The following is a 23,454-nucleotide window of genomic DNA, read 5'->3' as shown; positions in this document are numbered from 1 at the left end:
CATTGCCGCTTTGATTTCGGAGAATAAAGTAACTGACTGATGAATTGGAGTCCCTAGTTCTGCAAATAAGCTTCGCAGCCACACTATCTCAGCTACAGTAGATACTATGCTTCTGTATTCAGCTTCAGCATTGCTACGAGATACTGTGTGTTATTTTTTGGACTTCCAAGAGATTAAAGAGTCACCAAACTTAACAAGATAACCACTAACAGACCTTCTGCTTATCAGACAGACTGCCCAATCTGAATCACAAAAAACAACTAAGGCATCAGCTGGCCCTCGTTTCATAATCACCCCCATTCTTGGTGCCTGTTTGAGATCTCACTACACGAATGGCTACATCGACATGCGACTTCTTTAGAGTCTGGATAAATTGACTCAGAGTTTGCATCGCATAACTGATGTATGGTCTTTAACTATGAGGTACAAGAGTTTTCCTATGAGTTTCTGATTGTTTGTGACTTCCACCAAAGGATCATGTACCTTGCTCCTAACTCCTTTGTTAAATTCCAGCGAGGTGAGCTTCTGATTAAGCTCTAAGGGTGTAAGAGCATGTTTTTCCCACTTAATCCCAACTCCGAATTAAGCTCCAAGGTATACTTTCTTTGGTTAAGAAGGATTCCTTGGTGAGACCTTAAGAATTCAATGCCTAGGAAGTATCTAAGTTCACCTAGATTTTTGACATTGAACTACTTGTGCAACACTGATTTTGCTTCATTAATAAGTTTAATGCTGCTTCAAGTCAATAGTAAATCTTCCACATATATCAAAATGATAACAATCCCACTCCTAGATTTCTTGGTGAATAAGGAGTAGACATACACACTTGACTGAAGCCTACACTGAGTAAAGCTTCTGTAAGTTTAAGGTTCCATTGTCTTGATACATGCTTAAGGCCATATAGTGATTTCAGCAACCTACAGACCTTTGTCTCCCCTAGTCTCTGAAAACCTTGAGGCAAGTCCATATAGACTTCCTCATATAAGTCACCTTGCAAAAAAGCATTCTATACATCCATCAGATAAAGACTTTAGTCCTTAGTGGCTGCTAATGCTATCACTGATCTGACTGTCATCATTTTTGCAACTAGTGAAAAGGTTTTATGATAGTCTAAGCCTTCTTGTTGCTTATACCCTTTGGCAACAAGTCGAGCTTTAAATATTTCCACCTCTCCATTAGTCTTGTACTTAATTTTGTAGATCTCTTTTGAGCCTATAGAGGACTTCCCAGGGGGCAGGACCACCACCTCCCAGGTCTTGTTATCCTCTAAAGCTTCAATTTCGTGTTTCATAGCCTGTATCCATCTGCCATCTTTCATTGCTTCCTTGAAGATATGTGGTTCTGTGATTGTTGAGAAGGCCATAATGTAATCTTTGTATCTCTATGTGACATTGTCATAGGATAGGAAATTGGATAAGGACAATGGGGATCTTTTTTGCTAGCAACAACATAGTCCTGCATCCACATTGGAGGATGCTTTGTTCTGGTTGATTTCCTCGCAAGGACAGTGGGATTAGGATCAATGGTTCTCATTGGTGCGATAGGAAGTTCAGTTGATGCATCCTATTCAAGAATTGGTGGATCAACATCACCTGCAATTGCTTGGTCAGCTATACCTGTTTTATCTGCTTGATCAGTTACACCACCTTCATCATCATCTACATCAGAAACTGCATCTTCTTGATTGGGTTCCTGGCTTATTGAATCTGAGAGATCTGCAGGCTCCCCAAGTTCAATTGTGATTTCTGATCCTACTGAATCCATAGTGATCATCTCTTCCCTTTGTAATGGCTCAAAGATACCAGCTATGTGATTTGAGGATTGATATGTGGAAACATGCTGTTGTTGTTGTGCTGTGATAAAAGGAAATATAGATTCCCCGAATATGACATCCCTGCTGATAAAAAAAGAGTTAGTAGCCCTGTCAAACTGTCTGTAACCCTTTTGAGTAGTGGAATACCCTAGTAGGACAACTTCCCTAGCTCTAGGTCCAAATTTGTCTTCCTTCACCATATTTGTAGCATAGCACAGACAACCAAAAGTTCTCAGATGTGCTAGTGAGGGTTGCCTACCATGGAGCAACTCAAAAGGACTCGTACCACCTAGCACTCTAGTAGGAAGTCTGTTTATAAGATAAACAAATGTTTGCACACATTCCACCCAAAATTTGCTTGGTATCCCAGCCCGAAACTGTCTCGACCCAAAAATCCTACCGCAGGCATTGTGATGGCACTTAGTCTCTAAGACTAAGTAAGCCGATTATAATCATAATTCAAGCCTTTTTTTAAACATATAATTTAATACAAACTCCCAGGACTGATAATGCTGAGTCACGAACTCTAACTGAATACATGAAATTATCTCGAGGATCGAATATACAGTACTGATCGAATAAGAAATTAACAGTACAATAAAATGAAAAGACTCCAAAGGACAGCGATGACCAAGGAGTCCTACCTTGAATCCTTGCGATCATACTCTAATCTCTGTCCGAATCTGATATCTTCAATACTTGGCTCTGCACAAAAATATGCAGAAGTGTAGTATGTGTACACCACGGTCGGTACCCAGTAAGTATCAAGACTAACCTCAGTGGAGTAGTGATGAGGTACAATCAAGACACTCACTAGTCAAATAATATGTGCAATATAACATACAAAAATAATAGAAAATAAATAGCAGTGATAGCAACACAAATCAACTAATGATTTAAACAGCAAGGCAATATGAACACCATAAATATTACTCAAACGAATAATAAACACAGGTACAAACAATTAATCAAGTCCTTCAAAATATACATCTTTTATCTATAAGTTTTTCAATAAAAGTCTCTAGAATATAATCCTTTTCAATAAATATATATCGAATATACTTCCTTCAAATAAATATCTTTCCATTATAATTCTTTTAAATAAATATTTTTCGAATATAATTCTTTCAAATAAATATCTTCTGAATGTAATTCTTTCAAGTAAATATCTTTCAAATATAATTCTTTCAAATAAAAGTCACCATATGACACCTCATTAACTTTCCTGGCATGAAAAATATATTGAACATATCACATCAAATGGCACGGCAATACCTTCGTGCACTTGTCTCATTCTCACCCAATATATATATATATATATATATATATATATATATATATATATAGAGAGAGAGAGAGAGAGAGAGAGAGAGAGAGAGAGAGAGAGATCAAATTAATTGGCACGGTAACACCTTTCGTGCATTTATATCTTTCTCACTGTGCATATATATATATAACAGTACCAACAAGGTGGAGAAATGCCAATAACAATAAAAGAAATAAAGTGGAGGCACACCGGAAGCAACAACGACTACAAGTCACATAGAAAACATAGGTGCACAATAACATCTCAAGATAAAGGCATAGATGTATACACAACACCCTTCGTGCCATGAATATATGATAATATAAAAAAATAATTGCACGACATCACCCTTCGTACTTTTACTCTCATCCTCACCTGATAATATAAATGAAATGGCACGGCATCACCCTTCGTGCTTTACACTCTCAATGGCACGACATCACCCTTCGTGCTTTACACGCTCAAATGGCACAACATCACCCTTCGTGCTTTATACTCTCCCTCACATGATAATATAATTCAAATGGCACGGAATCACCCTTCACTCTTTATACTCTCAAATGGCACGACATCACCCTTTATGCTTTACACTCTTCCTTACCAAGCACATGTATATCATTAACAAGCAAGGTAAGAAGCATAAATAACATCAAGGAGAGTGTTTAAACCACAACATAATACAACAATTCATATCACAATTTTCCACTGACCACAACCAAATTCCAAATATGTAGCAGAATCAATAAATTTCTCAACAAATAGCCCAAGGCTCCACACAATGTATATAAAACCTCAAAACTATCAACAGAGGTGAAAAATACTCAGTATAGGGCAATGCCTTCATTAATCCAAATTCTTGATAATTATATTAACTCCCCAATTTAAACTTATTTAATAAATATTTGCAGATAAGGATTCCATCATGAATTTAATTCCAAGAAAAATATCAAATCAACAAATACATGGAATACACATAAAATTCAAGTGACAATAACACCAAATTATTATATAAAGTACAAACTTGACAAATAAGGAATGAGGCGTGATAATTCAAGGATTTACTAATGCCAATAATTATCCAATTTAATACATAAAAATGCCTAAAACTTTAAACCAATACAATTTTCACATATAAGCCTGAGTACGTACTCGTCACCTCGCGTACACGGCTTTCAATCACACAATTTTCACGTAAGACTCAATGCTTAAAGTGTAATTCCCCCACTCGAGGTTAGGTAAGATACTTACTTTTTTGAAGTTATGCCGATATTTCGAAATCTCCTTCTTACTTTAATTGGCCTCTGGACAGCTCAAATCTATCCAAATTAATTGTCCAACTTTATTAAAATTCATCGAAAATGATTCCGAATAATAATACGCCGACTTAAAAATTTATTCCAAAAAGTCAACAAAAGTTAATGAGGGGCCCGCCTATCGGAACCCAACATAATTTTCATGAAATCTGAACACCCATTCCGATACGAGTTCAATCATACCAATTTTATCAAATTCCGATAACAACTCGACCTCCAAAACTTAAATTTTTGTTTTTGAAGATTTAGCCAAAATCTTAATTTCTTCCATTAAAATCCGAATTAAACGATGAATATAATTATAGATTCATGAAATATAAACACTTTAGGATATAGAACACTTACCCCAATCCATACGGTGAAAATCACCTCAAAAATCGCTTCAATCCGAGCTCCATAGCTCCAAATATGTTAAAAATGACTGAAACGTCGAAATATAGTGACTGCCCAGGTATTTACTCTTCGTGATTGTGGAAAATGCTTTTCGATCACAAAGCACAACTTTTCTTAGCCCAAAATTTGCCTTTCACGATCGCGGAAAATGCTTCGCAATCGCGAAGAACAAGCGCCCAGCTCTTTGAGACAACTTCTAGTTTAATGGTCATAACTTTTTGTACAAAACTCCAAATTGCAAATGGTTTAACTTTCTAAAAGCTATACACCAAGGTCTATAACTTATGTTTATCATCTCCCAATTCCTTATAGATTGTTAGATATAAGCTTCCAAAGTCAGCCCTGTGCAACAGAGATTTCCAAACTCTTTCGAGATAGCCTATAGTATATCCACCATATATTTTTGTACACAACTCGAAATGATAAATGGTTTACTTTTCTGAAAATTAGATACAAAGGTCTAGAACTTTAATTTTTGGATCATCTCCAAATTCCTTATGGATTGCGAGATATAAGCTTTCAAAATCGGGTTAGTGCAATAGAGATTTCCTCTACGCGATCACGAAAAGGCTTCTGCGATCGCGATACACAGTGTCCAAACTGCAAAATTGCTCTTCGCAATTGCGACCGTTTGTCCGCGATCACGCTTCATACCTCTGTGGCTAAAAACCAGCAACTAAAAATGTCCTAGAAATGGTCTGAAACCACCCCGAAACTCACCCGAGCCACTCGGGACCCCGTCCGAACATACCAACAAGTCTCAAAATATATTACGGACTTAGTCGAAACTTCAAATCACATCGAACAACGCTAAAAACATGAATCATACCCCAATTCAAGCTTAATGAAACTAAGAAATTTCAACTTCTACATTCGACGCCGAAACCTATCAAATCAAGTCCGATTGACCTCAAATTTTGCACACAAGTCATAAATGACATAACAGACCTATGAAAATTTTCAGAACTGAATTCTGACCCCAATATAAAAAAGTCAACTCTTCGGTCAAACTTCCAACTTAAACTTCATATTTTCGCCATTTCAAGTCTAATTTAATTACGGGCTTCCAAATAATTTTTTGGACACACTCCTAAGTTCAAAATTACCATACGAAGCTATTGGAATAATCAAAACTCTATTCCGGGATTGTTTACTTAAAAGTCCAACTCTGGTTAATTCTTTTCATTTAAACTTCAAAAATGAGAATTGTTCTTTCAATTTAATCCCGAATCTTCCGAAAATCAAACTCGACCACGCCCGTGGGTCATAATACATATTACGAAGCTGTTAGAGACCTTAAGTCACTGAACAAGGTATAAATTATTAAAACAACAAGTTGGGTCGTTACAAAAATTTCAGTGCTCTAGCAGTGTCTAAGATGTGTCTATGTTTTCTCTCAGCCACCCTATTTTATTGTGGGGTATGCACACAACTACCTTGGTGAATTACCCCATGAGTCTGTAAGAATACATTCCACTGATGGTTAAATAATTCTCTGTCATTATTTGTCCTAACCACCTTAACACAAGTGCCAAACTGAGTGTGTACCATATAAAAGAACTGTTTCAAAAATATGATTGTTTCACTTTTCAGCTGCATAAGAAAAATCCTAGTCTCTCTAGTATAGTCATCCACAACTGTAAGAAAGTAATATTTATTATCATGTGTAGCAACCTTATAGGGTGCCCATACATCCATGTGAGCAAGTTGAAATGGTTTAGTACTTATGTGCTCACTAACATGAAAACTCAATCTATGTTGCGTAGCCAATGGACAGATAGAACATTTATGTTGTACTGTACTATCTACTTTATTATGCAAAAAGGAAACATGTTTCATCACTGACAATGAATTATGTCCTAATCTCTTGTGCCAAAGCTCTCCTGAATCTTTATTCTTCACCAATGAACTAACATGAGCAACTATTTGTTCTGTTTCTCTTCCTCTCAACAGATATAGTCCACCAGTTTCCTTACCAATCCCATTCACCTTACCACTGTAAAGGTCCTAAAAGACACACAGTTTTGGTAGGAAGAGAGCACCACATTGTAAGTCCCTGGTTAACTTTGAAACTAACATAAAGTTAAACTTAAAGTTAGGAACATACAATACATTTTCCAGCTTAGTATCTGCTGAAAATTGTGTACTACCAATATATGTAACATCAGTACTGTCTCCATTTTGTAACCTCACCTTTTCTCTTTTACAACTATCCACATTCTTAACATCATTCAATAATCCTAGTGAAGATGCTTTGTGGTCTGTGGCCCCTGAGTTGTAATGATCCGGCCAGTCATTTTGAGAATTATAGCTCTGTTTCCCCATTTACTACTCATTTTATAATTTATAGTTATTATGTGACTTGCCGGTGTAGTCGGTTCGGGTCCGGAGAGATTTTGGAGTGAATTGAGACACTTAGTCTCAAGGATGAAAGCTTAAGTTGAAATGGTTGACCGGATATTGACTTATGTGTAAACGACCCCGAAATAGAGTTTTGATGATTCCAATAGCTCCGTATTGTGATTTTGGACTTAGGAGCATGTGCGAAAAATTATTTGAAAATCCGTAGTTAAATTAGGTTTGAAGTGGCTAAAATAGATAGAAATTTAAGTTTGGAAGTTTGATCGGGGAGTTGACTTTTTGATATCGGGGTCGGAATCCGATTATGGAAATTTGAATAGGTCCGTTATGTCATTTATGACTTGTGTGAAAAATGTTAGGTCAATATGACATGATTTGATTGGTTTTGACATCGAATGTAGAAGTTGGAATTTCTTAGTTTCATTAGGCTTGAATTGAGGTATGATTCATGTTTTTAGCATTGTTTGATGTGATTTGAGGCTTCGACTAAGTTTGTATGATATTTTAGCACTTGTTGATGTATTTGGTTGAGGTCCCGGTGGTCTCGGGTGAGTTTCAGATGGTTAACAGAACGAAATTTAGACTTAGAACAAAGCTGGAAACTTTCTGTCATCTGATGCAATCTCACCCGCGGAATTTGGCTCGCAGGTGCGAGCTCGCAGAAGCGAGCGTGAGAGCGCATAAGCGAAAAAGGGTGAGTGGAGCAGTGGCCACAGGTGCGAAGGAAAATTTCCGCATCTGCACGACCGCAGATACGGACTAAGGATCGCAAGTGCGGTTGGGACCGCAGACGCGGATGCTTCATCGCAGAAGCAAACTCCTTGTCCGTAGAAGCGAAGGCAGTCACAGAAGCGGGAGATTTACCGCAAAATCGGAATCATAGATGCAGTTAAAAATTCTGCAAAAGCGAAACCTCTCGGCAGTGTACAAAAACAGAGGGTTCCGAGTTTTTATCATTTTTGGACATTTCCAACACGGTTTTGGGGCGATTTTCAAAGAGAATTCACGAGAACTTGAGGTAAGTCACTTATGATTATTGTTAGTCAACAATATTGAAGTATCATTGAGTATTTCAACTAGATTACGTATTTTTGAGGTGAAGTTAGAGGATTTGGGCCTAGGGATTCGAAAATAAGATTTGAAGATTTGAGGGCCGAATTGTTATCGGAATTTAATAATTTTGGTATCGTGGTTGAATGGGCGTTCATATTTTATAACTTTTGTCGGGTTCCGAGACGTGGTCCCCACGGGCAATTTTTGAGTTAAATTTCATTTTTTGTTGGAAAATTTGTATTTTCATATTGAATAAATTCCAATAATTTGTATTGTGACTAGATACGAGGCTTTCAGAGGTCAATTCATGAGACAAAGGCATATCATAGTAAAGAATTACACAAGTCGATGTAAGTGACTTGTCTAACCTTGTGTGGGAGAAATTCTCCTTAGGATTTGTATTGATGTGATAATTGTCATGTGTTGAAAGTCGTGTATGCGAGGTAACGAGTGTGTACACTGGCTAAATGTGGAGAACTCCGGTTTTAAATTGTGTAGTTCTCTATTACACATTAATTAAATTATTTTATCCAGTTATATTCATCATCATTGATCTATTTTTATATTTTAAATTTGCCTGATATTTTTCCTTCTAATTGCTTTACCTGTTAAGTTGAAATTTTACTTCTTTTATTCTGTGTTCATTATTTGAAAGTTGAATTTCTTAATTGAATTATTATTAATATGAAGTATTTGACATAAAAAATAATTTGGTATTGAGGCAAGGTGTTAAATTTGTGAAATATTATTTTTGTTGAGTTATTCACTTTCGAATATTTTGTGAGATTTTATATTCATTGTGATTGAGCCGTAAACTCCTTATTGTGGAAATAGTGTTGTTGTTGATTTATTTTGGCAAGTTAAAATATTTGGGCACTTGAGGTACAAATTGTGATATTGATACACATGCGGTGGTATAAGGTCTGGGTGTTGAAACGCATGCGGTGAGATAAGGGTGGCTTGATATGCTTGGCTAGTAGGGGAACTACTAGAAGTCATGCGGTGTGATAAAGGTGGCTAAAACGCGGGATGCTATTTCGGGAAAAATATTTTCTTTAAAATTAAATGTGAAGGCTCCCGCGGTGATATAAAAAAATGAGATATTGTGAATTTATTTATAATTTGAGACTACGGGGCGGTACCTCGGGAGTACCCTTGTTGATATTTATTTATGGCTGCATTGCCTTTGATTATTTTTGGTGTTTTCCTTAAAGTTTTAAATTTCTGTTTTCCTTCCATGAGGTATTATTTGCCCTTATTCTGTGTAGTTGAATTGTGGCATACTACTTACTTAAATTATTCCCATTGTCATTATTATTATTATATTGTCAAACATTCACCCTGTCTTTTATTATTTCTAGTAGGGCCTAACATGACCTCGTCACTACTCTACCGAGGTTAGGCTTGACACTTACTGAGTACCGCTGTGGTGTACTCATACTACGCTTCTGCATATCTTTTTGTGCAAATCTAGGTACTTCTTATCAAACCAGGTATCAGTGAACTAGCCGTACGCGGAGACTTCAAGGTATATCTGCCAGCGTCCGCAGACCTCGGAGTCCCTTTCTATCCTTATTATGTCTCTTTCCTTATTCTCTTTAGATTCTAATGTACTGTAATGACCTGGCTGGTCGTTTCGAGAGTTATAGCCCTGTTTCCCCCATTTCTGCTTCCTTTTGTGCTTTTCAGCTATATTATGATATACCAGGTTAGTTGGTTCGGGTCCGAAGTGGTTTCGGAATGGATTGAGATATTTAGTCTCTAAGGTAGAAGCTTAAGTTGGAAAAGTCAACTGGATATTGACTTATGTGTAAACGATCTCAGATTTGAATTCTGACGGTTCTATTAGCTTCGTTAGGTGAGTTTGGACTTCGGAGTGCGTCCAGAATGTGATTTGGAGGTCCGTAGTAGAATTAGGCTTGAATTGGCGAAAGTTAGAAATTTGGCGATTTCGATCGGTAGTGGAAAATTTGATATCGAGGTCGGAATGGAGTTCCGAAAGATGGAGTAGGTTCATGGTGTTATTTCAGACTTGTGTGCAAAATTTTAGGTCATTCGGACGTAGTTTGGTAGGTTTCAGCGTCGTTTATGGAATTCGAAAATTTCTAAGTTCATTAGGCTTGAATCCATGTGTAATCCATGGGACTAGTTCTTGCTACTCGCGGAGTTTGCATATAACAACAGTTATCAGTCGAGCATTCATATGGCTCCATACGAGGCTTTATATGGGAGGAGGTGTAGATCTCCAGTAGGATGGTTTGAGCCGGGTGAGGCTAGGCTCTTGGGTACAGACTTGGTCCAGGATGCATTAGATAAGGTGAAATTGATTCAGGAGCGGCTTCGCACGGCGCAGTCTAGGCAGAAGAGCTACGCGGATAAGAGGGTCCGTGATGTGTCTTTTATGGTTGTGGAGAAGGTTTTGCTGAAAGTATCACCCATGAAGGGTGTTATGAGGTTTGGGAAGAGGGGCAAGTTGAACCCCCGTTTTATTAGGCCTTTTGAGGTGCTTCAGAGGATAGGGGAGGTGGCTTATAATCTTGCCTTGCCACCCATCTTGTCGAGTGTGCATCCAGTGTTTCATGTTTCCATGCTCCGAAAGTATGTTGGTGATCCGTCCCATGTTTTGGACTTCAGCACGGTTCAGTTGGAGGGTGATATGACTTATGATTATGGAGCTGGTGGCTATTTTGGATCGGGAGGTTCGAAGGTTAAGGTCAAAGGATATAGCTTCAGTGAAGGTGCAGTGGAGAGGCCAACCTGTGGAGGAGGCCACCTGGGAGACCGAGCGGGAGATGTGGAGTAGATATCCACGCCTATTCGAGACTCTAGGTATGTTTCTAGACCTGTTCGAGGACAAACGGTTGTTTAAGAGGGGGAGAATGTAACGACCCGGCCGGTCGTTTCGAGAGTTATAGCCCCGTTTCCCCTATTTCTGCTTCTTTTTGTGCTTTTCAGCTATATTATGATATACCGGGTTAGTTGGTTCGGGTCCGGAGTGGTTTCAGAGTGGAATGAGACACATAGTCTCTAAAGTAGAAGCTTAAGTTGGAAAAGTCAACCGGATATTGACTTATGTATAAACGATCTCGAATTTGAATTCTGATGGTTCCATTAGCTTCGTTAGGTGATTTGGACTTAGGAGTACGTCTGGAATTTGATTTGGAGGTCTGTAGTAAAATTAGGATTGAATTGGCGAAAATTAGAAATTTGGAGATTTCGGTCGGCAGTGAAAAATTTGATATCGGGGTCGGAATGGAGGTTCGGAAGTTGGAGTAGGTTCGTGGTGTCATTTCAGACTTGTGTGCAAAGTTTGAGGTCATTCGGACGTAGTTTGGTAGGTTTCGGCATCGTTTGTGGAATTCAGAAATTTTTAAGTTCATTAGGCTTGAATCCGTATGTAATTCGTGTTTTTGGTGTTGTTGAAGGTGATTTGAAGGTTCCACTAAGTTTGTATGATCTTATGGTACGTGTTGGTATGTTTGGTTGAGGTCCCGAGTACCTCGGGTGAGTTTCGGGTGGTGAACGGATCATTCTTGGCCTTGGTGAGATTGCTGATATCTGCTGCTGCATTCTTCTGGTTTCCTCTTTCGCGATCGCGAGTGGACTCTCGCATTCGCGAAGAGTGTTTATGAGATAGCAAAATTTTGTTCTACGCATTGACGAAGGTGAGGACGCGAATGTGAAGGGTAGGGCAGTGTGTGCATCACAATCGCGTGAGTGGTGTCACGTTCGCGAAGAGGAGTGAGGCAGGTCCCAGGTCCTTATTCTACGCGTTCGCGAGGTGGTGGTTGCGTTCGCGAAGGTCTGAGCTAGTAAGCATCGCATTCGCGAAGAGTAACATGGTGAGGCAGTCAAGTTGGCCTATGCGAACGCGAGAGGACGGTCGCGTTCGCGAAGGGTAAAATCTGGGTAGGCAGTGTTAAATTTCAAAATCGAGGGTTTGAACCCATTTTTCATATTTTAAGCTAGAGACCACGGATTTAGGTGATTTTTGAAGGGATTTTCAGGGAGTTGATTGGGGTAAGTGTTTCTCACTTCTTTTTGGTTAAATTCCATGATTATATCTTGATTTTTATCATCTAAATTGTGATTTGGGGTGAAAATTTGGGGAAAAAGTGGAAGAGTTCTTGAGATGGATTTTTGAGGTTTTGAAGGGGATTTTGTTGTCGGATTTGAGTAAATTTGGTATGACTAGACTCGTGAGTGAACGGGATTTCACGTTTTGTGACTTTTGTTGGATTTCGAGACGTGGGCCCGGGGGCCGGGTTTGGGCCGATTTCGGATTTTGGCTATAATTAGGTATTTTGCTTGTGGAATTGATCCCTTTAGCCTATTTTGATCGTAATGTGTTGCTTGTGGACAAATTCGAGACACTCGGAGGCTGATTCGAGAGTCAAGGGCATTGTAGAGTAGAGATTTGCTTGGATTGAGATAAGTAACGATTGTAAATCTGGTCCTAAGAGTATGAAACCCCAAAATTTTGTATCATTTTACTATTTGGAGGTGGCGCACATGCTAGGTGACAGGCGTGTGGGCGTGCACCGTTGGGGATTGTGACTTGGTCTCTCCCGTATCAATTGTAAAGTTGAATATTTTGTTGAAACTATATGATTCTTATGTGTTTGGGAAAGAATTTCTGTAAGTCAGGCTGGATACTATGTTTAGGCCTTATGCCAGTGTTGTTTGGACCCTTAGAGGTATTTTCTTGCTATCCTCTCATTGTTTTTGATTAAAAATATATACTCTATTCTCAGTCATGTTTATACATATTTGCAGCATAACTCAGTCTCTATTACTCTATTTTGATGCATCATATAAATGTTGTTTGGGCTGAATACTTTATTTTCTGAGAGCTCGAGCGGCTGGAGAGGTTTATGACTGAGTGAGGCCGAGGGCCTGATTTGTGAGGATATTTATGGGATCGGGCTGCGTGCTGCAACATGTTTGATATAGGCTGAGGTCCTCATTGGTTTATGCCATGATTGGCTTGATATAGCGCTAGGGCTGAAGGAGCCCCTCCGGAGTTTGTACACACCCCAGTGAGCGCAGGTACTTACTGAGTGCGAGTGCCAGTGCTGAGTGCTGAGTGACTAGGAGGCATGAGTGATTGTGAGGTATGCCCGAGGGGCTGTATACGAGTGATTGTGAGGTTGCCCGAGGGGTTGTATGTGAGTGATGTTGCCCGAGGGGCTGATTATGATTTCATTATTTTTGCTCACCTTTGCGTTGAACCTTTGTTTGAAAACTGTTGAATTATGTCTTTAAATGATTTTATCGGAACTGGATTTAAAAGAGCTGATTTATTTCAAACTCTGATTTTAAAAGCATGCTGTATTTTCATGAATTTTTGTGATATGAACTTTACTCGCATTATTGCTCGTTATTACTTCTCAGTCTTTATTTACTATTGTTACTTACTGAGTTGGCGTACTCACGTTACTCCCCGCACCTTGTGTGTAGATCCAGGCGTATCTGGACACGGTAGCAGCTGTTGATTATTCCGGTTGCAGATTTTCTCGGAGATAGCAAGGTAGCTACCTGGCGATCGCAGCCCTGCTCTTCTCCCTCTTATCTTCCTTTAGTTGTATTTAGCTATTTTACAGACTATGTTGGTCTCGATATTGGCAGACAAATTTTAGTAGATGCTCATGACTAGTGACACCCCGATGTCGGGCTTTTCTTTTCCGAACTTTTGTTTTGATTTGAACTTCTTTACGAAGGTTTTTATATTAAATAGCCTTGAAATTATCTTTGAAATGAAAATATCGGTTTGTTTTGGAAATGAGTCGACTTGCCTAGTTCCACGATAGGCGCCATCACGACAAGGTTAGTTTGGGTCGGGACATGTACATAGACTCTTAGAATAAAGTTTTAGAAGCTTGTGACTTATTTCTACCGGGTTTTGGGAGTTGTAATTTGTTTAAGTTACATTATTTATTTATTTATTTATTTCAGCAGTTAAGGATTTAATTTCAGATTTATATTCAGTTATTCCGCAAATTGTTAGGCTTACCTAGTCTTAGAGACTAGGTGCCATCACGACATTCTACGGAGGGAATTTGGGATCGTAACAAGTTGGTATCAGAGCTCTAGGTTCATAGGTATTATGAATCACAAGAGGTTTAGTAGAGTCTCACAGATCGGTACAGAGACGTCTGTACTTATCTTCGGGAGGCTATGGAATTGTTAGGAAAAGGTTCACTTCATTGATTCCTTATCGTGCGCATTGTCGACTTCGAAATTCTAAACCCTTGTCTTTCTATTCTCTCACAAATGGTGAGGACACGCAAAACTGGATCCGATGATTAGACACCCGTGCCCCCTGTTGGGGCCGCAAGAGGCCGGGGCTGGAGAAAAGGCCGAGCCAGAGGTCGAGGATGGCCATGTGGTGCAATTAGGGCACCTGCACGAGCTGCTGCAGAGGAACCACCAGCAGCTCTAGTTGGAGAGCAGGCACCTGAGACACATGTTACTACTCATGCATTTCAGGAGACTTTTGCGTAGTTTTTGAGCATGTTTGGCACTCTAGCTCAGGCAGGGTTAATTCCACCTGCTCCTGCCACATCTTAGGTCGCTGGAGGAGCACAGACACCCGCCTCCCGTATCCCAGAGCCATGAGCTTAGGTTGACCATGCTCCAGAGGTTATACCAATGCAGCCAATTATCCCAGTTCGGCATGAGGCTAGGACAGCAGTTTCGGAGAGGGGGGGTAACTCAGGCTCGAGAGGTACAAGAAGTACCACCCTCCCACTTTAAGCGGTTTGGCTTCAGAGGATGCTTGGGGTTTTCTTGAGGAATGTCACCGTATCCTGTGTACTATGGGTATTGTGGATTCATTTCTTTCATGACATTCCAGCTTAGAGGAGCGGCCTACCAGTGATGGCGAGCATACGAGTTGGATAGTCTGGCTGAGGCAGCTTCACTCACTTACAGATATGTTCTTAAGGGAGTATATTCCTCAGAGTCTCAGAGATGCATGGCACGTAGAGTTTGAGCAATTGCGCCAGGGTTCTATTACTGTGTCAGAGTATGCGGTTCGATTCAGTGATTTAGCTAGGTATGCACCAGCCTTGGTTGCTACTGTTCGAGAGCAGGTTTGTCAATTTATTGAGGAGCTCTACCCTGGTATCGGATTCAGTATGGCCCGAGAACTGGAGTTGGACATCACATACCAACAGGTGGTGTCAATTGCTAGGAGAATGGAGGGTATGCAGACTCAGGATGGAGAAGAGAGGGAAGCTAAGAGACCTCGAGATTCTGGCACATATAACAGTTCTTGTGCCCCAACTGCAGCCCGTCATGGTAGAGGCTATGTGAGCTGTCCTATTCATTTAGCACTTCCAGCTTTTAGGGGTATTCCTGCTACTCCTAGACCTCATATTCCATATTATGCACCGCTAGTGTCTACTGTACCTCCTACACGAGGTGCTTTCAGCGTTCAGTCCAGCCGATCAGGCCCTAGCCAGTCCTAGCAGCCATGTCTTCCGAGGGCTTGTTTTGAGTGTGGTAACACTTGTCATATAATGAGGGATTGCCCCAGATTTAGGAGGGGTGCACCTCCATATATTTCTCAGGCCCCACCCATTCCAAAGGGCTCTCAAGCTTCTCAAGCCATGATTACTGCACCAATTGCCACTCCACCTGCATATCCAGCTATATGTTGAGGTCAGATAGGTAGAGGTCGCCCTAGAGAGGGAGGCCAGGCCAGATAGTATGCCCCTTCCTACTAGGACGAAGGCAGTTGCATCCGATTCTGTTATCACAGGTATTGTTTCGGTCTGTCATAGGTATGCATCAGTCATATTTGATCCAAGCTTCACTTAGTCTTATGTTTCATCTTATTTTGCCCCGTATTTGGGCCTATCCCGTGATTCTTTGAGTACTTCTGTTTATGTATCTACACCCGTGGGTGAATCTATTATTGTTGACCGCGTGTATCGGTCGTGTTTGATTGTTATCAGTGGTTTTGAGACCAGAGATGATTTATTATTGCTCAGTATGGTGGATTTTGATAATATTTTGGGCATGGACTAGTTGTCACCCTATCACGCTATCCTTGATTGTTATGCCAAGATGGTGACGTTGGCTATACCAGGTCTACCGCGGCTAGAGTGGAGAGGTACCTTAGATCATTGTCCAAGCAAGGTTGTTTCATTTCTTAAGGCGCAATGAATGGTTGGGAAGGGATGTGATGCGTATCTGGCCTATGTGAGGGATGTTAGTGTTGATACTCCTACCGTGGAGTCAGTTCCGGTAGTAAGGAATATTCCAGATATATTTCCAGCGGATCTTTCGGGTATGCCGCCCGACAGAGATATTGACTTTGGCATTGATTTGTTACCGGACAATCAGCCCATTTCTATTCCATAATATCGTATGGCCCCAACAGAATTGAAAGAATTAAAAGAGCAGTTACAACAACTGATTAATAAGGGTTTTGTTCGGTCCAGTGTATCGCCTTGGGGTGCTCCTGTCTTATTTGTGAAGAAGAAGGATAGTTCTATGCGGATGTGTATTGATTACCGCCAGTTGAACAAGGTTACAGTGAAGAACAGGTATCCATTACCACGTATTGATGACCTATTTGATCAGCTTCAGGGTGCCAGAGTGTTCTCTAAGATCGACTTACATTCATGCTATCATCAGTTGAAGATTCGGGAGCCAGATATCCTGAAGACTGCCTTCAGGACTCAGTATGGTCAATATGAGTTCCTTGTAATGTCATTTGGACTGACCAACGCTCCGGCAACATTTATGCATTTGATTAACAGTGTATTTCAGCCCTATCTTGACTCATTCATCATTGTGTTTATTGACGATATTCTGGTGTACTCCCGGAGTTGGGAAGATCATGAGCAGCACCTGAGGACTGTGTTTCAGACTTTGAGAGAAAAGAAGTTATATGTAAAATTTTCAAAGTGTGAATTTTGGCTTGATTCAGTAGGATTTTTGGGTCATGTGATAACGAACAAGGGATCCAGGTAGATCCGAAGAAAAATGAAAGCAGTGCAGAGTTGGCCCAGACCGTCATCAGCTACTGAGATCCGGATTTTCTTGGCTTGGCGGGGCATTATCGCCGATTTGTAGAGGGTTTATCTTCTATTGTCTTTAGCCTTTGATGGTCAGGCCTTGGGCAACCAGTTTGTTAGATTGGATATTTCTGAGCCGGGCCGAGTTTTGGCTTGTGTGGTTTCTTAGTCTTCTCTTTATGATCGTATCAGAGAGTGTCAGTATGATGACCCCCATATGCTTGTCCTTAAGGACACGATTTAGCACGGCGATGCCAAAGAAGTCCCTATTGGAGATGACAGTGTATTACGGATGCATGGCAGGCTATGTGTACCCAATGTAGATGGCTTGCGTGAGTTGATTCTACATGAGGCTCACAGTTCGTTGTACTGCATTCATCCGGTTCCTGCAAAGATGTATCAGGACTTGAGACAACACTATTGGTGGAGGCGGATGAAGAAAGACATAGTGGAGTATGTAGCTCTGTGCCTAAATTATCAGCAGGTGAAGTATGAGCATCAACGACCAGGTGGATTGCTTTAGAAGTAAGAGATTCCAGAATGGAAATGGGAGCAGATCACTATGGATTTCATTGTTGGGCTCCCACAGACTCAGAGGAAGTTCGATGCAGTTTGGGTGATTGTGGATAGATTGACCAAGTCAGCTAATTTCATTCATGTGGTTACTACTTACTCTTCGGAGTAACTCGCTCAGGTTTACATTCGCAATATTGTCAAGCTTCATGGCGTACCAGTATCTATCATCTCTGACTGAGGTACGCAGTTTACATCACGGTTCTGGAGAGCTGTATAGTGAAAGTTGGGTACTCGTGTGGAGTTGAGTACATCATTTCACCCTCAGACGGACGGACAGTCCGGGTGCACTATTCAAATATTGGAGGATATGCTTCATGTGTGTTTGATGGATTTTGGGGGTGCTTGGCATCAGTTCTTGCCACTTATAGAGTTTGCTTACAACAACAACAACTACCAGTCGAGCATTCAGATGGCTCCATATGAGGCCTTATATGAGAGGCGATGCTGGTCTCCAGTGGGTTGGTTTGAGTCAGGCGAGGCTAGGCTATTGGGTATAGACGTGGTTCAGGATGCTTTGAAAAAGATTAAGTTTATTCAGGATCGACTTCGTACTGCCCAATCTAGACAGAAGAGTTATGCAGATCGGAAGGTTCGTGATGTTGCATTCATGGTTGGAGAGCGAGTCTTGCTTTGCGTTTCGCCTATGAAGGGTGTTATGAGATTCGGGAAGAAGGATAAGTTGAGCCCTAGGTATATTGGGCCTTTTGAGATTCTTGAGAGGGTTGGAGAGATGGCTTACAGACTAGCACTACTACCTAGTCTCATTGCAGTTCATCGAGTGTTTCATGTTTTCATGCTCCGGAAGTATCACGGCGATCCATCTTATGTGTTAGACTTCAGGTCAGTCCAGTTGGACAAAGATCTATCTTATGTGTCAGGACCCAACTGGAGGGTCATGACTAGCACCCGGGCCATACTTGCCGAGCACCAACGTACATTTTATCTAACCTTCCTTATTATCTTTAAGGGCCGACAAGACCAATATAAATGAAAGACATGGATCATGAACATCCAACAATGAAAGATAATGTCATGAACATACGTAACATGGGACGACAAGACTGTCAAGAAACTATATATAAGGTACGAGCTACCATGGTGCCATGAAAGACTATACAACAAAAATCAGCCGACAAGGCATTCCAAACCATACATGAGTCGACACCTGTCTATGAGCCTCTAAAAGAACATAAGTGCTACAACATTGCCGGAACAGGGCCCCGACATACCCATAATGTCGATAACAAAAATGCATACCAAGACCACGGCAAGTCCGGAGAAGGGATCTCGCCAATAACCGCTGAACTGGACAGCCTACTGTGGTGGGGGAGCTACGTCTACCTGTCTATCAGGACCTGCAGCACGACATGCAGCGTCCACAAATAAAAAGGACATCAGTACGAATAAAGTACTGAGTATGTGAGGCAAGAAAGCATAAGTAAGAACAGTAATGTAAACATGGATAGAGAATATACAACCTGTGACATCTGGGTACCTCTGAGGGCTACTGACATGAAATACATGATACATACATATATATATACATAAACGTTTAAAACATATGCCTTTGTGGGCATCATCATCATCATATCGTACCCGGCCGTAATAGGCTCGGTAAAACGTACCCGGCCATCATAGGGCTCGGTAGAATCGTACCCGGCCACGTGGAGCTCGGTAAAACCCAACTGATCAGTGGTTGCACAATAGGTGCCATACCCGGCCGACTATAGCGCGGCTCGGTAGAGTAAAATAGATACATATATATGATGCATGCTGGACTCGTTGGAATCATATTTTGAACCTTTCGGAGTGACGTAAGGTCGGTATCCTTTCGTACACGTTATTAGGATTAACTCTTCATCAAGAATCTTATAAGAATCAAGAACTACCAACAACATTGATAATATAAGAATAAGAGAAGTAACATCAATATCAATCGTTTCATAAGAAGGGCAGCAATGTAAGTACTGCTAGCTTCTAAGAGTAGAGTATCTTTGGGAGCTCGTTCATTACATTATGTACAATTAGAGTCGTGCAAAAGAATGAAGGGGATAGCCTCACATACCTTGTATATACTGCCCAACCTCAAGCTATGCAAATATCATGACTCCTTAGTCTACAATAAGATAAATGACACTATCATTATCGTTTAAGCGTCGTAACTATTATGTATCGACCACAACCTATTTTACGATGAAACGGACAGCACCTCCCCTATTTATATGACTTCCCACAAGTCAATACAATCACCAAACAGCCCAAACAACATCATTAATAATCATATTGAGCCTCCAAAACAGTCCACCAACCAACAACATTACTACCAAGCTTTTCGATATATATTTCACAAGTTCTAGCTTCAACGACTTAGCTGCAACTTGGATAATCTTAAATATATATAGAGTAAGAGGTTACTTACCTTTAAACAGAAAGAACAACTCCAATTTGACCTTAATTTTCTACGAAATATCCCTTCAATTCTGCCACAAGAACAAGGAAGCGAAACTAGCAATTAATTCGGGTTTTTCGGCACTAGAATTACTTTAGAAGACTTGAAATCACCTAGGGTTGATATTAAAAACTTGAAGGTGTATTTACAGAACATAAAACACTTAAAACAACCTCCCACACGATCTGGAACAACACAAAAATCAGCAACAACAAGAAGAACAAGAAACTTACTAGCGCCACGGGATTCCCGATATTTGATTTGTGTTGTTTGCCCTTTGTTTGGGTCTTGGATCATGAGAGAACCTTGAGAGAATGTTTTTAGGGTTATAAGGTCTGAATATACTGAAAAATAATGACTTAAAACGGGGTTGAGGTATCTTATATATGTCCATATGTCTTAAACCGCCTTTGTGGGCCCCATAGAGAGCAGCTTGGCGCACTCTCGCGAAAACGCGAATATCTCTCTATTCCGAGATCGTATTGATGAACGGTTTAATGCGTTGGAAACTAGACTCATAGATCTTCAATTTGATAGGTAGATCACCCCATAATTTCAAGCACATTGGGAGTAAAATGCAGTAACATTTGACCTAAAGTTTAAGTAAAATTATAAACCTAAGTTGCGACAACTTTTATCGACTTTTATTTCATAACTCGCTTGACTTCAAGACTTATGATGCGGATATTATATGATTCAAATACATTAAAACAAGACCTCTTGGGACAGTTAATCACCTCTAGTGTTATCCAAAAATACGGGTTACAACATCCTTGATTAGCTTAACTTCAAATACTTGTTAACCACTCTTATACACCCTTGTATCGTTTATGACCAATAGGATTAACTTATTATCATCTCAAAGATAATCTCTTCTTGGATTTACGTCGACTACCTTACGGCGTGATCTATGATATGCGAATTTGGGTTGTAACATCCTCTCCCCCTTAGGAACATTCGTCCTCGAATGTAAGGGTTTATGGGGTGTCTAACTCATCGTGGATTCCGACGGAGATTTCCGGCTGAGTTTCCCCCATAAAATGGACACTAGCCAAACTTGCAAGCAGTTAAACCCAACCTATGGCCTTACAAGACTATACAAAGCATTATGGATATGTACATTATCTGCATATCACCATTTTGTATTAAAAAAAAGAGTATTCACAAGCTATTGCTTACCTCATAGAGCCGTTTCATCTTATAATGCGTCCTTCTTTCCCCCGGCATCCTCGTTATCTTCACTCTGGAATAGGTAAGGGTATTTAGACTTCATCTCCTCTTCTGCTTCCCATGTCATTTCTTCTATATTCTTGTTCCTCCATAATACTTTCACGGAAGCTACATCCTTTGTTCTCAGCTTGCGGACTTGTCGATCTAATATAGCCACTGGCACTTCATCATATGATAGATACTTTGTAACTTGTACATCTTTGATAGGGACGACCCGAGAAGGGTCTCTAATATATTTCCTCAACATAGATACATAGAATACCGGGTGGACAAATTCCAATTCAGATGGCAATTCTAACTCGTAAGCAACCTGTCCAATTCGTCGAAGAATTTTGTACGGCCCAATATACCGCGGACTCAACTTACCCTTCTTCCCAAAACGCATAACACCCTTCATCGGCGAGATCTTCAGGAAAACCCAATCACCAACCTCAAATTCCAGATCACGACGTCGGACGTCGGAATAAGACTTTTGCCTGCTTTGTGCCGTCCTCAGTCGCTCTTGTATCACTTTCACCTTCTCAATGGCTTGGTGAGTCAAATCTGGCCCATATAATTCTGTCTCACCGACTTCGAACCATCCAACTGGTGATCTACATCTCCTCCCGTACAGTGCCTCATACGGGGCCATTTTAATACTGGAATGGTAGCTATTATTGTAGGCAAATTCTATAAGTGCCAGATGGTCATCCCAATTCCCCTTGAAATCTAGAACACATGCTCGTAGCATATCTTCAAGCATCTGGATGGTACGTTCAGCCTGTCCGTCAGTCTGCGGATGGAATGCAGTGCTGAGATTTACTTGTGTGCCTAAACCCTTCTGAAAAGACCTCCAAAAGTTAGCCGTAAATTGAGCTCCTCGGTCTGATATAATAGATACCGGCACACCATGAAGCCTAACAATCTCCTTGATATACAACTTCGCATAATCTTCAGCCGTGTAAGTTGTCTTAACTGGTAGAAAATGGGCAGATTTTGTAAGTCGATCAACTATCACCCAGATGGAGTCAAACTTATGATAAGAGCGAGGTAATCCAATAATGAAGTCCATATTAATCACCTCCCATTTGTAGGTCGGAATCTCTATATTCTGAATCAATCCACTAGGTTTCTGATGCTCGATCTTTACTTGTTGACAATTAGGACACTAGGCTACAAATTCTGCAATAGGCTTCTTCATGTTATCCCACCAATACTGCTCCTTAACATCATGATACATCTTTGTCGAGCCAGGATGGATAGAATATCGGGACTGGTGAATCTCAATCATAATCTTCTCTCGCAACCCTGCCACACTAGGTACACATAATCGGCCCTGGTATCTCAGTGTCCCATCTCCTCCGATCTTGAAAGCTGTAATCTTACACTGCTGAATTCCCTCTCTCAATCTTACTAAGGTAGGATCTTCATATTGCCGTGCTTTTACCTCGGCTACCAAAGATGATTCTGCTGTATTCTGTACAGTAACACCTCCGTCATCAGAGTCCAACAATCTGATTCTCATATTTGCCAGCTGGTGAAGCTCTTTGGTCAACCCTTGTCTACCTGCCTCAATATGTATTAAGCTTCCCATTGACTTACGACTGAGAGCGTCTGCCACAACATTAGCTTTACCGGGATGGTACAATATCTCGACATCGTAGTCTTTCAGTAATTCAAGCCACCTACGCTGCCTAAAATTCAACTCCTTCTGCTTGAAGATGTATTGTAAACTCTTGTGATCTATGTAGATGTCAACATGGACGCCGTATAAGTAGTGCCGCCATATCTTCAAAGCATATATTACTGCAGCCAATTCCAAATCATGAGTTGGGTAATTCTTTTCATGCTTCTTCAATTGTCTTGATGCATAAGCAATCACCTTCCCACGTTGCATCAATACGCACCCCAAACATATACCTGAGGCATCACAATATACCACATAACCTTCT

At 40.5% G+C, this 23,454-nt stretch overlaps 1 pseudogene; it reads left to right on the top strand.

Moving 5' to 3' along the window:
• Positions 1-23,454, top strand: part of LOC107811160 (MLO-like protein 6) — a 71,796-nt pseudogene that overhangs the window by 12,180 nt on the left and 36,162 nt on the right.

The sequence above is a fragment of the Nicotiana tabacum genome, chromosome 17 (assembly GCF_000715075.1).
Source record: "Nicotiana tabacum cultivar K326 chromosome 17, ASM71507v2, whole genome shotgun sequence".
Classification (NCBI taxonomy): domain Eukaryota; kingdom Viridiplantae; phylum Streptophyta; class Magnoliopsida; order Solanales; family Solanaceae; genus Nicotiana; species Nicotiana tabacum.
Note: the sequence above shows the minus strand (reverse complement) of the source record. Positions and strands in the feature narration are given on the sequence as shown.